Raw genomic sequence first — 18,568 nt, 5'->3', positions numbered from 1 at the left:
GGCCGGCTTGCATTAGGGACTGAATGGCTTTTAGATCAGTAACGAATACTCTCAGAGTCTGCTGAACCTTCTGATAGTAACACTGCTCTACTTGGTGTTGAGCCTTGATAAGACTTCACATTACCATTACTTGCATCATAGTTTTTAGAAATATTTCCATTAATGTACTGCAGAACACGAGCCCAGCCGAGAAGATTCTATAATGTACTCACGACATTCACAAGAAAACTACGTTAAGGCTTACGAAAATTAACACTGTTTATGATTCCCTGCAGAAGAATTGCCTAGCCTGTGATTGGGCCGCACGCACATTGCGCATGGGCCGCTAGGCGTCTGCAGTGGTGTAACGTTCCAACGCTCATTTCTGAACGTGTGTAAGTTGTGTTGTGCAGTGACGTAGCAGAGAAATTCGTGGAACGTATGGCGTGACCAGCCATCGGAAGCGTGGCCCCAGTCACAACAGGAGGTTGCCGATGTCACTAAAATGTTCCCTAACAACAAGAGCTATTCGAGTTTAGTTAATGACAGAGACAACCGTTACCTCTTGATAAACGATGTAAAGTAGCTGTAGAGTACACAGCTCTCAAGTGCAGGGATACTCCTGAAAAGCTACAGGAATATACGACGACGAAGTCATTTGCCACGGGCACAGGCTCTGAAGGAGCAAGTATGAGGAAGAAAATCGGTCATGCCCTTTGCAAAGGAACGATCCATGCGTTTGCCTTAAACGATTTGGGAAAACCGTCACTTTGCGGTTTGCCAGCGTCTGCTTGAATGCTTTCGGTTTGTTGGGGCAGTGAGTGTACATCCACTGTTTGGACTGTTCCTTAGCTTCAGAGTCCACATACTACACCATGTATCGTCACAAGTCAGGATACTGTTCAGAAATACCTCCCATTCCTCACTGTAGTGCTGATGGAATGTCAAGGCCGAACCCATTTCTTCAGTTTTGTGAACACTGGTTAGACATTTTCGTACCCATCATGCACAAACCTTATGGTCACCTAGCCTCTCTACGGCAATGTTGAAGAGGGCTGTCTCTGAAATTTGAGGCACATTTTTTGAAAGCTAATTTCACTAACGTGTTGCACAAGTTAATCAGTCACATTTGAATGTCTTCCTCATGTGTGCGACAAGCGTTGAGTCTCCTGCACCACTCCCCCAGAACACCCATCACTCATATCCCCATCCCCATACACACGACACAATCGACGATGAATCTCGGCGGCACGAACTCCACATGCTAGCTGAAAGTGAATAACACAATGTACCTCGCAACTGCCGGTAGGCACGTTAACACCGTCCATTTCAGCCGCTTGCAGCTTACATGCTAACGAAAGACAGTGAGCAGGCTGACGCAACGTGATGTGACCTTCATGGTCCCCTTTTCCAAGCACGCTACCACCAGTAAGCTACAAGTATTTGCGTATTTTTAATAGCTCTTCAGAGGTTAATTTATAAATAGCTCTCTTACATTCCGCTATTCACTGTATGGTGGCTTGCGGAGTCTACTTGTATACAGGGTGTCTCAGAAGGAATGGTCAATATTCAGGCATTCAAAGCAAAAAAAAAGTTAAAGATGGGCTCTAACATGTATAACTTAAGAGCAATAAGCACTTCTTCATCTTCGATGCACTGAAACAAATTTGTTCTGCTGAAAGCTCTTTGCTTTCCATGTTTTGGGACGAGGTAGTACGAACCAAAACAACAAAAAATAGTGCCGTAAACATGGGATCTAAAATACATACCTTAAGAACTATAAGCACTTGTTCAGTAGAAGAGATGTGTTTCACAGTAGCGCAGATGAAGAAGTGCTCATAGCTCGTTAAGTTATGCATTTTAAGACCCAAATTTACTAGACTTTTTTGTTTCGATTGATCTCTCGCGTCATACTCCTCAATGCTGACCATTCCTGCAGGGGCGCCCATTATTTACATTTAAGCTATATCGTAAACAAATAGGCAGAATCAAGTAAATTTTGTAACAGTTAATTGTTATGTGATTTAAAAAATATTTATACTTTTCACAACCAGTACTGGTAAACAAGAGAATCAATATGGCATTCGTTAACGTATAACATTTTGGAAACGTTAGAAGCTAGAGAATCCACGATAAGGGTGCATGCAACCACCTGAAGACTGGTCTAATCCACGGAAACCATTCATGACTTACATTATAGTTGACGGTGACCATTATGAGCTATTTATCTTATCGTTTAGGTTGCTTTCCCCTGAGACAGAGACATTATTCGTAATATAAAATACGCACATACGTTCTGACAATAAATAAGTACATTTCTTACGAATCTTCCATGTAAAGTAGCATAATGGGCCGATTCTTAAAGAAAACCACGATTACCGGCCAGCTCAACTGTTCGATACCGCTTCGCGATGTATACCCGAAGCAGGAAAACTCTATTAGCACATATTGCAGTCGTGCTGAGTGGCTGATTTAGCTTTGTCCACATAGTTACAACGTAATTATTATGATCTATAATTAAAATATGGTGAAATACAATTTTTTTTCGAAAGTATGTTGAGAAAGTATAAACAAATAACGGAAGTCATATTTATAAAATGTATACACGAAACCAATTAGTAATTAGTATACAGCTTAATGAAAAACGCCCTAGGAAATATTTTAGCAACAAAGTCCATTCTCTAACTGAAAAGTTATTACATTTTGTAAATTAAGTATTGTTGTAAAAAGTTATCTTAAATATTTTGGAATGATAACTGTTTCATTTCGGGAAGTTTGTTTTTCGTAAGTAACTGTCATGATTTATAAATACAAACTCCGTAACTTTTGCTGTAAAACTATTCAACTTTTAATTGTATATCCGAAATTAACACTCTAAGCAGTGCTTGTACACAGAGTGCCATTATTCTCACATTTAACGTTAACAGTCATATATCTATGATACTTTGTCATTTTAATATTCAGCCGTTCTATTGTCCAGACTCTTTGATTTAACTGTCATTACGTTTTAAGGACACGTGCTCATCTTTTATTTACCAACGTAAGACTGTTTTCACTAAATGTGACGTACTCCCACGATTATTTACTGATCTGTTAAAAGATGGTGATTTTACATCAGGCATTTCATGGGGAGCTTGACAACATGTTAAGTGTTCTGCAATATATGTTAAAGGCATAAAATGTAAGTACATATTTCGTAATTATACACAAATTTACATTGATTGTTTAAGACATTTTACATCTTTCGAAATTTTACGTGATCTTGTTGTATGCAATTTTGCTTTTAGGAAATACTTGAACATGGCATAAAAGGCCGAAACCTGGGTTGCACTTAAATAAACAATAAAACAGTCAAATGGCGGCGTGATCATTTTAAAAAAGAATATATAAGAAACGGCGTCACTAGCTGGAGGTAGGCAGTGTTATCTCATCATTCAGCTACGAAACCTGTGTCAATCTATGATGCGAATAAATAACAGCTCTAAAGCAACTAGCTGTTTCGGTCACATCATTTCGTAGAACTGATTACTGAAAACACGCAAGTCCTGAAAAACTTTGTTACAGGTAAAGATATTTGCAGCGAAGAGATACGCCCTATCTTTAATATCAAGAATCTCAGTTGAGTGTTATCCAACACAGCCCAACAAGTGGTTATGTTATATCCGCTTCCAGAATATTGATTTTGCGCTGCTGTGCGAATATTCAGTACGCTTCTAACAAGGGCGCCGGGAGCAAAGTTTGAGTTTTAACCAGCCTGCCAGGGTAGATGGTAGTTCAACCTGAACTACAGTCGACTTGATGTAACGGGAAGAGCACTCTGTGTTACATCGAGTTCCGTCACTCACCTCAGTGTTAAGCGAGAATCGTGTGGTGTGTGTCTCGTCGCCTCAGTCAACTGAGCCGGCAGCTGGTAGCAGAGAGAAGTTCGCGTCCGAGACTCGGCGGTCCACCGCGAAGCGTGCGGAATCTGGCGGCGTTTAGCGGTCCGCTCGTCCGCTTTCTCCGCCGGCAACTTTGCGGATATCTGTGCCGTCCCGTCACACAGCCTGCACAGCTCTCCTCGCCAGCGGCCGCTTGGCGACCACAACTCCCACCTCAGCGTCGCTTCCCAGGCGCCGGCATTCGCCGAGACAATGGGAGGTCCCCGCTGCGTCATCCGCCTACAACCCCCTCCCCTCCCTCCCACTGCTGCGCTCGTCTCTTACTCTCACCTACGGTCCAGACGCCTTGTCAGGCAGGAGGAACGTTTATTTATTTCTACTTTGTGCTGGCATATGCCTTCACCAGCACACCAGTCGGCAGTAGGAAACACTGTACAGCAATCGCCAAACTATGGGCGCCTATGATAAGGGAAGACCAAGACACGCTCGCAGGCTACGCGCCGATAACGCCCCCTGGCAGCGTGCATATAGGCCGCCGCCGCCTACCGAGCTCTCAATCGCTCAATCTCAGTACCTTCGTACGTCGCATCCGGACTGAGTTCGCATTGCTACGCAATACGTCGCACTGTTCTCTAATCTTCAACAGTGATAGTCATCGCCTCACATCTTAGTTAGATATGAGGGAGCGTTAGTCATTGTACACTACTGGCCATTAAAATTGCTACACCACGAAGATGACGTGCTACAGACGCGAAATTTAACCCACAGGAAGAATATGCTGTGATATGCAAATGATTAGCTTTTCAAAGCATTCACACAAGGTTGGCGCCGGTGGCGACACCTACAACGTGCTGACATGAGGAAAGTTTCCAACCAATTTCTCATACACAAACAGCAGTTGACCAGCGTTGCCTGGTGAAAAGTTGTTGTGATGCCTCGCGTAAGGAGGAGAAATGGGTACCATCACGTTTCCGACTTTCATAAAGGTCGGATTGTAGCCTATCGCGATTGCGGTTTATCGTATCGCGACATTGCTGCTGGCGTTGGTCGATATCCAATGACTGTTCGCAGAAAATGGAATCGGTGGGTTCAGGAGCGTAATACGGAACGCCGTGCTGGATCCCAACGGCCTCGTATCACTAGCAGTCGAGATGACAGGCAGCTTTTCCGCATGGCTGTAACGGATCAGCCGGCCGGTGTGGCCGTGCGGTTAAAGGCGCTTCAGCCTGAAACCGCGTGACTGCTACGGTCGCAGGTTCGAATCCTGCCTCGGGCATGGATGTGTGTGATGTCCTTAGGTTAGTTAGGTTTAATTAGTTCTAAGTTCTAGGCGACTGATGACCTCAGAAGTTTAGTCGCATAGTGCTCAGAGCCATTTGAACCATTTTTTTTGTAACGGATCGTGCAGCCACGTCTCGATCCCTGAGTCAACAGATGGGGACGTTTGCAAGACAACAACCATCTGCACGAACAGTTCGACGACGTTTACAACAGCATGGACTATCAGCTCGGAGACCACAGCTGCGCGTCTCCGGCCATCCTGATTTAGGTTTTCCGTGATTTCCATAAATCGTTTCAGGCAAATGCCGGGATGGTTCCTTTGAAAGGGCACGGCCGATTTCCTTCCCAATCCTTCCCTAGCCCGAGCTTGCGCTCCGTCTCTAATGACCTCGTTGTCGATCGGACGTTAAACACTAACCACCACCACCACCATGGCTGCGGTTACCCTTAACGCTGCATCACAGAGAGGAGCGCCTGCGATGGAGTACTCAACGGCGAACCTGGGTGCACGAATGGCAAAACGTCATTTTTTCGGATGAATCCAGGTTCTGTTTACAGCATTATGATGGTCGCATCCGTGACATCGCGGTGAACGCACATTGGAAGCGTGTATTCGTCATCGCCATACTGGCGTATCACCCGGCGTGATGGTATGGGGTGCCATTGGTTACACGTCTCGGTCACCTCTTATTCCCATTGACGGCACTTTGAACAGTGGACGTTACATTTCAGATGTGTTACGACCCGTGGCTCTACCCTTCATTCGATCCCTGCGAAACCCTACATTTCAGCAGGATAATGCACGACCGCATGTTGCAGGTCCTGTACGGGCCTTTCTGGATACAGAAAATGTTCGACTGCTGCCCTGGCCAGCACATTCTCCAGATCTCTCACCAACTGAAAACGTCTGGTAAATGGTGGCCGAGCGACTGGCCCGTCATAATACGCCAGTCACAACTCTTGATGAACTGTGGTATCGTGTTGAAGCTGTATGGGCAGCTGTACCTGTACACGCCATCCAAGCTCTGTTTGACTCGGTGCCCAGGCGTATCAAGGCCGTTATTACGGCCAGAGGTGGTTGTTCTGGGTACTGATTTCTCAAGATCTATGCACCCAAATTGCGTGAAAATGTAATCACATGTCAGTTCTAGTACAATATATTTGTCCAATGAATACCCGTTTATCATCTGCATTTCTTCTTGATGTAGCAATTTTAATGGGCAGTAGTGTATATAGTTGCGATGCGGACACGGGCAAGAAATAGTACATGTTATTTGATTGCTATTAACCACAGAACTTCAGATTGGACATCACTGAAGTACTCGATTGGTTCCTGTTATAAAGTGTATTTTAACCATTTGGGCATTTTGTGTTGTAGTGAGAGGAAACCAGCCACCCACCTCTCATAGCTCCCTCTCCAAACCCAAAAAGAAACCACAAAACATTACAAGACGGCACAGCCTATACTTCATTACTAATAGTCTATTATATCTACGTCTACACATGTATTCCGCAAACAGAGATTTTGCGAAATCCATCTCGCTGTGTTCCAGCATGAGCGAAAAAAAAAAATGTACAAACTTCCCGAGTCTCGTACCAGATTTTCTATTGGATTCAAGTCTTTCTTGCAAAGAGAGCTCCTAGCGGAACAAAATCGACAGATGTAAACGTAATTTCCGGAGTACCCCAAGGAGAACAGTATCTACCGTAAAATATCTAGAAATAACTACTGAGAGCGATCTTAAGAGGAATGTAGAAAGTAGGAAAAATCAGATGCCACACTTACATTCATAGGAAGAATCTTAATGAAATGTAACTCTTCCAATAGAGAAGGGGTTTACAAAAAACTTGTTCAATGGATTCTTGAGTATTGCCCGTCGGACTGGAACACTTACAGGTAGGACTAATAGAAGAGATAGAGATCCAACAGAGAGTAATGCGTTTGTTCACAGGGTCGTTTCCTTGGCACAAGGGCTTTGCAGACATGCTTGACACACTATAGTGGCAGATGCTGCAAGAGAGGCTTTGTGGTCACGGAGTGATTTACTATCGAACTTCCGAGAGAGTACGTTCTGGGAATAGTCGAACGACATTATTTGCTCCCACATAGGTCTCGTGAAATTACCACAACAAGAAAATTCGAGATATCAGAGGTAATACAGAAGTTTACCGACAACCATTCTTCCACGCACCATTATCGAATGGAACAGGGAAGAGCGTATCAGACATTGGTGCCAGAAGTACTCTCCGTCACACACCGTCGGATGGCTTGCGAAGTATTAATGAGGTACATCTACATGTACATGATGTAGTACATAAATCAAAGTCCCCCGGCACGGTTTCGGTATCTATGTAAAGGCTAACGTCATAAACTACTGTAGGGATATTGATGCGGTTTTCAGTTTTCACTAACAGAGAGACTGATTCACCGGGAATATTTGGATATATAATTTATAATTATAGATGAATGGAAAAAATGGCAGAAGCCGACCTCGAGGAAGATCAGTTTGGATTCCGTAGAAATGTAGGATTACGGGAGGCAATACTGGTCCTACGACTTCTGTTCAGAAGAGAGAGGTTAAGGAAAGACAAACCTACAGTTATAGCATTCGTAGATTTATAAAAAGCGTTTGACAATGTTGACTGGAATATTCTCTTTCAAATTCTGAAGGTGGCAAGAGTCAAATACAGGGAGCGAAAGGCTATTTACAATTTGTACAGAAACCAAATAGCAGTTATAAGAGTCGAAGGAGAAGGGAGTGAGACAGAGTTGTAGCCTGTCCCTAATGTTAGTCAATCTGCATATTGAGCAAGCAGTAAAGGAAACAAAAGAAAAATTTGGAATAGGGATTAAAATCCAGGGAGAAGAAATAAAAACCTTGTGATTTGCCGATGACATCGTAATTCTGTCAAGAGACAGCGAAGGACCTGGAAGTGCAGTTGAACGAAATGGACAGTGTCTTGAAAGCAGAATACAAAATGAACATCAACAAAAACAAAACAAGGATAATGGAATGTAGCCGAATTAAATAAGGTGATGCTGAGGGAATTAGATTAGGAAATGAGACACTTAAAGTAGCAGATGAGTTTTGCTATTTGGACAGCAAAATAACTGATGAATGTCAGAGGAGAGAGGATATAAAATGTAGGATATAAAATGTAGAATGGCGATGGCAAGGAAAGCATTTTTGAAGAAGAGAAATTTGTTAATATCGAGTACAGATTTAAGTGTCAGGAAGTATTTTCTGAAAGTATTTGTTCAAAAATGGTTCAAATGGCTCTGAGCACTATGGGACTTAACATCTGTGGTCATCAGTCCCCTAGAACTTAGAACTACTTACACCTAACTAACCTAAGGACATCAGACACATCCATGCCCGAGGCAGGATTCGAACCTGCGACCGTAGCAGTCGCGCGGGGTCCGGACTGAGCGCCTAGAACCGCTAGAGCACCGCGGCCGGCAAAGTATTGGTATGGAATGTAGCCGTGTATGGTGGTGAAACACGGACGATAAACAGTTTAGACAAGAAAAGAATAGAAGCTTTTAAAAATGTGGTGCCACAGAAGAAAGTTGAAGATTAGATGCATAAATAACGTAAATAATGATGAGGTATTGAATAGAATTGGGGAGAAGTGGTATTTGTGGCAGAACTTGACTAGACGAAGGGATCTGTTGATAGGTCACATTCTGAGGCATCAAGATATCACCAATTTAGTACTGGAGGGAAGCGTGGGGGGTAAAAATCCTAGGGGGAGACTAAGAAATGAATACACTGAGCAGATTCAGAAGGAAGTAGGTTGCAGTAGTCACTCGGAGATGGAGAGGCTTGCACAGGATAGAGTACCATGAAGAGCTGCATCAAACCAGTTTTTGGACTGAAGACCACATCAACAACAGTAACGACGAGTGTGTAATATAGGTATTGTTATCTGTACCGTATTTATTTGGTGTTTGAAATTACATCTCGTGGCGATGGTGGGTGCTAAGAGCTGTTCACCTACAGAGGAGGCGATATCTGGCGGGAAAAGCGGTAAAGTAAACAGCCGTCTCAATTTCAGGGAGCAGTGAAGCTTGACCAGATTCTTTGTCGAGCCTGGCGGTTTGGCTGTAAAGCGCCTGCCTGGAAACAGAGAGGTAGGTGGGATCGCATCGCATTCGAACTGCGGACTTTTAAGTCTGCATTTTAACCTAGCGTTCACCACTCAGTAATGTGAAGGTTCGCCAGAATCGACGCATGGTTCGGATGCCACGTAGAACTGTTAAGTCCTCTTTTTCCAGTTGGATAACTGGTGTAGGTGAGGGACACGCAAGTCACCAAAGTGGCGCCCACTCGAAATACGTCTCCAGGCCACTGAGCCAAACGAAATTATTATTACCGGAATCTATACATACCTCCTTCTTCGATTCATATATAATTTGGAGTCCACCGCGTTTTTATTTTTATTTTGTGAAGGCTAATTTCAGGAACTACTGTAGGTATTTTACATCTACATCTACATTTATACTCCGCAAGCCACCCAACAGTATGTGGCGGAGGGCACTTTACGTGCCACTGTCATTACTTCCCTTTCCTGTTTCAGTCGCGTATGGTTCGCGGGAAGAACGACTGCCGAAAAGCCTCCGTGCGAGCTCGAACCTCTCTAATTTTTTATTCGTGATCTCCTCGGGAGGTATAAGTAGGGGGAAGCAATATATTCGATACCTCATCCAGAAACGCACCCTCTCGAAACCTGGACAGCAAACTACACCGCGATGCAAAGCGCCTCTCTTGCAGAGTCTGCCACTTGAGTTTGCTAAACATCTCCGTAACGCTATCACGCTTACCAAATAACCCTGTGACGAAACGCGCCGCTCTTCTTTGGATCTTCTCTCTCCCCTCTGTCAACCCGACCTGGTACGGATCCCACACTGATGAGCAATACTCAAGTATAGGTCTAACGAGTGTTTTGTAAGCCACCTCCTTGTTGATGGACTACATTTTCTAAGGACTCTCCCAATGAATCTCAACCTGGCACCCGCCTTACCAACAATTAATTTTATATGATCATTCCACTTCAAATCGTTCCGTACGCATACTCCCAGATATTTTACAGAAGTAACTGCTACCATACAATAAAGGATGCTTCTTTCTATGTATTCGCAATACATTACATTTGTCTATGTTAAGGGTCAGTTGCCACTCCCTGCACCAAGTGCCTATCCGCTGCAGATCTTATTGCATTTAGCTGGAATTTTCTAATGCTGCAACTTCTCTGTATACTACAGCATCATCCGCGAAAAGCCCCATGGAACTTCCGACACTATCTACTAGGTCATTTATATATATTGTGAAAAGCAATGGTCCCATAACACTCCCCTGTAGCACGCCAGAGGTTACTTTAACGTCTGTAGACGTCGCTCCATTGAGAACAACATGCTGTGTTCTGTTTGCTAAAAACTCTTCAATCCAGCCACACAGCTGGTCTGATATTCCGTAGGCTCTTACTCTGTTTATCAGGCGACAGTGCGGAACTGTATCGAACGCCTTCCGGAAGCCAAGGAAAATGCCATCTACCTGGGAGCCTGTATCTAATATTTTCTGGGTCTCATGAACAAATAAAGCGAGTTGGGTCTCACACGATCGCTGACTTCGGAATCCATGTTGATTCCCACAGAGTAGATTATGGGTTTCCAGAAATGACATGATACGCGAACAAAAAACATGTTCTAAAATTCTTCAACAGATCGATGTCAGGGATATAGGCCTATAGTTTTGCGCATCTGCTCGACGACCCTTCTTGAAAACTGGAACTACCTGTGCTCTTTTCCAATCATTTGGAACCTCCCGTTCCTCTACAGGCTTGCGGTACATGGCTGTTGGAAGGGGGGCAAGTTCTTTCGCGAACTCTGTGTAGAATCGAATTGGTATCCCGTCAGATCCAGTGGACTTTCCTCTGTTGAGTGATGTCAGTTGCTTTTCTATTCCTTGGACACTTATTTCGATGTCAGCCATTTTTTCGTTTGTGCGAGGATTTAGAGAAGGAACTGCAGTGCGGTCTTCCTCTGTGAAACAGTTTTGGAAAAAGGTGTTTAGTATTTCAGTTTTACGCGTGTCATCCTCTGTTTCAATGCCATTATCATCCCAGAGTGTCTGGATATGCTGTTTCGATCCACTTACTGATTTAACGTAAGACCAGAACTTCCTAGGATTTTCTGTCAAGTCGGTACATAGAATTTTACTTTCGAATTCACTGGACCCTTCACGCATAGCCCTCCTCACGCTAACTTTGACATCGTTTAGCTTCTGTTTGTCTGAAAGGTTTTGGTATTCTGCACTAAGAGGTGGACTGTTTCATGAGGAAAGTGTGTGGATATAATTTATTACAGCTGCGCCAGACAAGTTTTCCGGGCGTAGGGACTTAGCCATGCGAAGACGGGGCTAGTCGCTAATACGAAATATTAATTATTTTATTGTAGTACAACTAACCCAAAATAACGGAATGTTCTGTTAATAGCTTTGCGGAAGATGCGCGGTGAGAAGTGAATACCACTGGAAATCATTTGTTGTTGTAAGATTTTGTAGATGAGTCGGCGTAAGTTGTTCCCCGGAAGTTGCAGTGAAATGCGCGCGGCAGCTTCGCGCGTCTACCTCAACCAATGTAACGCTATTTTGTAAACTTCCTATGGCAACGCCTTAGCCTTGCCACAGCTCTGTAGACGGCTACTGTTAACGCTAGAACTGTTGATATTTTTAAAAATATTCGGTATCCGAGATATCGATATTTAAAACTGTAATATCATGGGCACTCGATATATCGAGAAAGGTATCGGTATATCGGCGGGAAAAATATCGACGTACATGCCTGATAAAATATCGGCTGCACGTTCTAAATATACTGCCAGTTTTGGAGCTGTACATTTAAGTATTGATTTATTATAAGGTATCCTGTACATCAACAAACTAGCAGCCTTCCTCTCTCCCTTAGGGCAAGTATTGAAAGGAAAACGATGCACATTCACGCTTGGCGATAGCCACTTTACTTACAGTGGTAACTGTATGCAAGTGGCACAATAAAAGATGTCTGATCGGTCCGCCCTTCGATTCTGCGATACAGCGGATTTGTTCGGAACGCTTGATGTCGTCTTCCCCATTTTTTTCATTTCTGCCAACGCCAATGACCTAGCAGTCATAGTGTCAAAATTCCATGGTGGAGCTAAACGTCGCAGTTACTGTTGGTGGGTCCGAGTCCCGATTACGTCAGCATTTGCCCTCACACATCTCTGCTCACCCCAAAGACCAGTACTGCCATTTGCATTTTTGTTCATTATTTTTAGCAACTGTTTTTGAAGGATGCCAATTTGAAGAAATAGCACACTAGTAGCGTTAAAAATTGGTTTTTAACGCTACTGGTATGCTATTTCTTCACATCGGAAATCTTGTTATTCCATTCACCCCCCCCCCCCCCCCTAGTGCAATCGGACTTCTCCTTTTGTGCCACATATACTTGCTTCACACAGCCAAAGTGATGAAAGCTCAAGAAGCAGTAAGACTCCTTCGCACAATGAAAGAAAAGGCAGGTTCTACTACATTTTCAGAAGAAAAACTTCAAATATTTACCGAAAATTATGAAAAAATATAATATAAAATAAAAATATCATCACTCGACATTGCCGTCTTGATATCGATATATCGTGGTGAAATATCGCCGATGTACATCGACATTCTTTGAAAAAATATCGGTCTGTCGATATCTTATCAATAGCCGTACTTTGCGCCTGCATCCATTAGCGCTTCGCTGTTGAAAGCTGACAACAGTGCTGCGAGCTGTCAGGGGTCTCATGCTGTCTCGACTACAGTGTACCGTCCGTCACTGATTGTGTCTCACAATATTGCTTCTTTAATAGTCCAAGACTTTTCTTACTTGCATTTCCTGCTGGCAGCGCTACACTACATGGAAACATTACTTCACAGCTTCGCTACACTACAATGAAACACTGCATCATATCGCTTTGCAAATTCGCCAATGAGTTTATCTCTCGACTAAGCGAACCGTAGGTCCTCCGGAAGCTGTAAGTAACTTGGTGACGTGACTAGGTACAGTCAAAGCAATACAAGTTGCTATCCTGCATTGCAAGCATGGAAAGTGATTGCAGAAAATGCCTTCGTTGGCAGCTGTGACAGCTTCCTGTTAGCGTCCTTAAAGTTACTGAAAATGAAGAGGTGAAAGGATTGAAAGTGCTGAACGACAAAGTGACAAAACGAGGAAGCAAAGTGTTACAGTAAGTAGGTCGGCGATGTGCAAATTACTGCTAGAGGGACATAATGTCGAGCGGAGAGGGAATGGAGAATGTACCCAAAAGAAGATGACTTATAGCATCTGCATACGCACGATGGGGATCTGAAGAAGATCAAGCATGATCGATAGTCTCACCGTAAAAAAACGTGCAACTGAGACAAAAAATGGCACACAAAATTATTGGTAAACACGGCAAATGCAAAAGCAGTAAATTCAATTTGTAAATATGGAACATGAAATACTTTAAAATATCAACACTGTTGCTCAACTCTCGCGACATACACTCCTGGAAATTGAAATAAGAACACCGTGAATTCTTTGTCCCAGGAAGGGGAAACTTTATTGACACATTCCTGGGGTCAGATACATCACATGATCACACTGACAGAACCACAGGCACATAGACACAGGCAACAGAGCATGCACAATGTCGGCACTAGTACAGTGTATATCCACCTTTCGCAGCAATGCAGGCTGCTATTCTCCCATGGAGACGATCGTAGAGATGCTGGATGTAGTCCTGAGGAACGGCTTGCCATGCCATTTCCACCTGGCGCCTCAGTTGGACCAGCGTTCGTGCTGGACGTGCAGACCGCGTGAGACGACGCTTCATCCAGTCCCAAACATGCTCAATGGGGGACAGATCCGGAGATCTTGCTGGCCAGGGTAGTTGACTTACACCTTCTAGAGCACGTTGGGTGGCACGGGATACATGCGGACGTGCATTGTCCTGTTGGAACAGCAAGTTCCCTTGCCGGTCTAGGAATGGTAGAACGATGGGTTCGATGACGGTTTGGATGTACCGTGCACTATTCAGTGTCCCCTCGACGATCACCAGTGGTGTACGGCCAGTGTAGGAGATCGCTCCCCACACCATGATGCCGGGTGTTGGCCCTGTGTGCCTCGGTCGTATGCAGTCCTGATTGTGGCGCTCACCTGCACGGCGCCAAACACGCATACGACCATCATTGGCACCAAGGCAGAAGCGACTCTCATCGCTGAAGACGACACGTCTCCATTCGTCCCTCCACTCACGCCTGTCGCGACACCACTGGAGGCGGGCTGCACGATGTTGGGGCGTGAGCGGAAGACGGCCTAACGGTGTGCGGGACCGTAGCCCAGCTTCATGGAGACGGTTGCGAATGGTCCTCGCCGATACCCCAGGAGCAACAGTGTCCCTAATTTGCTGGGAAGTGGCGGTGCGGTCCCCTACGGCACTGCGTAGGATCCTACGGTCTTGGCGTGCATCCGTGCGTCGCTGCGGTCCGGTCCCAGGTCGACGGGCACGTGCACCTTCCGCCGACCACTGGCGACAACATCGATGTACTGTGGAGACCTCACGCCCCACGTGTTGAGCAATTCGGCGGTACGTCCACCCGGCCTCCCGTATGCCCACTATACGCCCTCGCTCAAAGTCCGTCAACTGCACATACGGTTCACGTCCACGCTGTCGCGGCATGCTACCAGTGTTAAAGACTGCGATGGAGCTCCGTATGCCACGGCAAACTGGCTGACACTGACGGCGGCGGTGCACAAATGCTGCGCAGCTAGCGCCATTCGACGGCCAACACCGCGGTTCCTGGTGTGTCCGCTGTGCCGTGCGTGTGATCATTGCTTGTACAGCCCTCTCGCAGTGTCCGGAGCAAGTATGGTGGGTCTGACACACCGGTGTCAATGTGTTCTTTTTTCCATTTCCAGGAGTGTATATGCCAGCTATAGTGATAATGTATTTCTGAAAACCTTTCAATTTTTGTGCGAGAAACGCCTGGAAATGGGTGAAACAAGCTCGGAATGCGTCTCTGTGTAATAAAATAAAAGAAAACATTAACATAGAATAATAATAATAATAATAACATTATTATTGTTATTTTTTTCCTTTACCAGACATAATGTCTGAGAAACGAAAGAAATAACAATAATAATGTCGTTCTCAGTCCGAAGACTGGTTTGATGCAGCTCTCCACATACAACATGCGACGTATTTATAGAACAGACGTCAGGTAGGCCGAAAGTCTTGGTACGATAATCAGCTCAAAAGGTAAAGATTAACTGATTAGAAGAAACTAGGAATATGGAAATTTGTGGTAAGATCTTATGGGACCAAACTGCTGAGGTAATCGGTCTCTAGGCCTACGTACTACTTAATCTAACTTAAACTAACTTACGCTAAGGACAACACATACACCCATGTCCGAGGGAGGACTCTAACCTCCGCGGGAACCGTGACAAGGCGCCTGAGACCGCCTGGCTACCCCGCGCGGCGAAGAAACTAGAGATGATATGTAAGACAGAAAAGACTTCCACAGCATACTTCATCACAAATCATGGTTCAAATGGTTCAAATGGCTCTGAGCACTATGGGACTCAACTGCTGAGGTCATTAGTCCCCTAGAACTTAGAACTAATTAAACCTAACTAACCTAAGGACATCATAAACATCCATGCCCGAGGCAGGATTCGAACCTGCGACCGTAGCGGTCTTGCGGTTCCAGGCTGCAGCGCCTTTAACCGCACGGCCACTTCGGCCGGCCACAAATCATGTACGGTTTATAATGTTAGTAATTAAATGAAGATTCACGGAGATTCTTAAACAGAAAACTGGCAATAAAGAGTCTGAGAAGCAAATGAATAAATGGAGTGAATTCATGCAGAAATCTTTCGATGATAAAACGGCAGAAACCTTCAGGTCAACTAACAAGTTTAATTTTTTAAATAATTAGGGCAAACTGAACATATGAAACACATTCCACTGTCGGCAATCATATAAATAAATATTCAAGTAGAGACACAGTTTCAACAGTCAGCCACAGCTGCTTCAATAATACAACTATCTTACATTCTTAATGTATTTCATATGATGTCTTTCTCTTCACAGCTGCCTGCGCATGTACCTACAGATGAAAGTGAAATCCGAACTAAGGCAGCGACATGGCGTTTATCATAGACACAAAGCACTCACAAAGATAAAACTGACACTATCCACAAAACACTGTAGTTTATGAAGTTTCTAATTTGGAATTTAGGCAAGTATCCACAATGAGATTTTCACTCTGCAGCGGAGTGTGCGCTGATACGAAACATCCTGGCAGGTTGAAGCTGTGTGCCGGAGCAAGTGCTCTACCAACTGAGCTACCCAAGCACGACTCACGCCCCGTCCTCACAGCTTAACTTCTGCCAGTACCTCGCCTCCTACCTTCCAAACTTTACAGGAGCTCTCCTGGTAGCTCTCTTGGTAGAGCACTTGCCCGCGAAAGACAAAGGTCCCGAGTTCGAGTTTCGGTCCGGCACACTGTTTTAACCGGTCACGAAGTTTCAAGTATCCACAATTTTATTTCCATGATTTTATGAACCAAGTGTAATGTAATTCATTTTGTGGCTGTTTCTTCTATGACGCCCATCGGATAAATCATCAACCCTGATAATGAACATTTATTCACCTTTATTTTGTTTCAGAGCTTTCATTTCCCACGCAAGCGGGCAGAAAATGCTGTTTAGGGAACTGATCCATAGGAGAACTCAGTTCTTTTCAGTGACCTGACCGTTGGCTGTCAGTAGGGACGATGAACTTCCAACTGGGATTATTTGGAGGGTGAAAGTTCCTCGCAGATCATAACTGTTGTCGAATTGGATTTAGAGTCCGGAACCTTGCCTTGTATCAGGAATGTGGGTCGTGGGACGAGCCTGGCTGGCTCAGTCGATAAGAGCAGCACCCGCGAAAGGCAAGGTTTCAGATTCGAGTCCCCGTTAATTACACAGTTTTTAATTTGTCAGGAATTTTTGAAACTCTCCGCTGCAGAGTGAAAGATTCATTTTGGAAATTTGGAGGATAGTTGCCAGTGCTGGCATTTGCCTGGCAGTCAGCTCCTAAAAACATTGATTGAAATCAGAGGGCTGGAAATAATTTTAATTTCCAGCAGGAATGATTCTGTCCCAGTGAAAAATTATGTAAGCCTAGCGTATGTACGACTGCGTAAATTTTTGGGTGTCTCGGCTGTCAAAGTCAATGACCTGCTCGACACGTAAAGGGATATTCCTAAGAATCCGACGTTCCAGAAGAAGACTGCGCGAAAATTACAGTGCATACAGAAAAATGACACATATCACTCTCCAAGCTTCGATTCGTAACACGCGCCTTGGCTAAGTTGCAGAGCGCACCGCAGAGGGGCAGCCGTGTGAAAACATGGCGTGTATTGGTGCGATGCGTGCGTTTTGTGTCCTAAGAGTCCGCTAAATGCGAATCAGTAGCGACGGGAAGCAACGATTTTATACCAAACACCAGTTAAAAGCTCCGGCACACGTAACGATCCGTGGGTGGAACTAAATGAAAGAAAGAAACCACACGTGGTACAACACATTCCGTGAGACTAGCTGCGTATGTACTGCGAAGAATGCAGAGCGGCTGGGTCCATCAGTGAAGAAGACGGAGCGTGGGCGGTTATCAACCGTCAAGGAGCCCCAAAAAATCGATACAATGTGCAACGAGAGAACTGTAAATACCAAAGTCAGCTATGTGGCACTTTTACGTAAACGTTTCCGTGTAAAACAATATTGGCTGCAGTTTTTACACGCACTGACAACTCGCGACAACTAACCCCATTCTGAATTTTGCAATGACTTGCAGCGACTACTGGAGGCAGACGGTTTCTCGCAGAAGTAGGTTTTCAGTGACGCTGCCATGTTCCATTTGTTTGGAAAGGTGAATCGTCATAATACACGTGTTTGGGGCATAGAGCATCCACAGAAGACTGTGGAACACAGGCGTCATGCACCTAAAGTTAACGTCTTTTGTGCATGTTCTCCTCGAAAGTTTATGGACAATTTTTATTTGCGGAGGAAACTGTAGCTGGTTTTGTGTACATGGACATGCTGCAGCAATCGCTTATTGCACATTTAAGCAAGACAGTGGATACTTCATTTTGCAAGAATAAGGTACACCACAACACTTTCTTTCAGACGTACGAGATTACCTCAGCTGTCTCAACATTAGGTTCGACATGCTCCCCATCATGATTCTCCTCTTCTTCAGTGAGCCGCATGGTCACCTGAGTTATATCCACGTGATTTCTTTTTGTTAAGTTGTCAAATATAGTGTGTTTGTGCCTCCACCGCCAGTTAATTTGGAAGAGTGATATGGAAGGAGAATTAATGCA

At 44.5% G+C, this 18,568-nt stretch overlaps 1 protein-coding gene across 6 annotated transcripts in view; it reads right to left on the bottom strand.

Moving 5' to 3' along the window:
• LOC124613949 (myosin heavy chain 95F) overlaps positions 1–18,568 on the bottom strand; it is a 400,236-nt gene that overhangs the window by 228,117 nt on the left and 153,551 nt on the right. Inside the window, exon 1 of one of the 6 annotated variants that reach the window (XM_047142715.1) lies at positions 3,825–3,954. The exons of the other annotated variants lie outside the window; for them this stretch is intronic. The gene's annotated coding sequence lies outside the window, so the exon portion shown is untranslated. Of the gene's footprint in view, positions 1–3,824; positions 3,955–18,568 lie in introns of those variants that run through there. 6 annotated transcript variants of the gene reach the window in all.

Source organism: Schistocerca americana, chromosome 4 (genome assembly GCF_021461395.2).
Source record: "Schistocerca americana isolate TAMUIC-IGC-003095 chromosome 4, iqSchAmer2.1, whole genome shotgun sequence".
Lineage (NCBI taxonomy): Eukaryota > Metazoa > Arthropoda > Insecta > Orthoptera > Acrididae > Schistocerca > Schistocerca americana.
The sequence above is the reverse complement of the archived record's forward strand: the minus strand, read 5'-3'. Positions and strand labels throughout refer to the sequence as shown.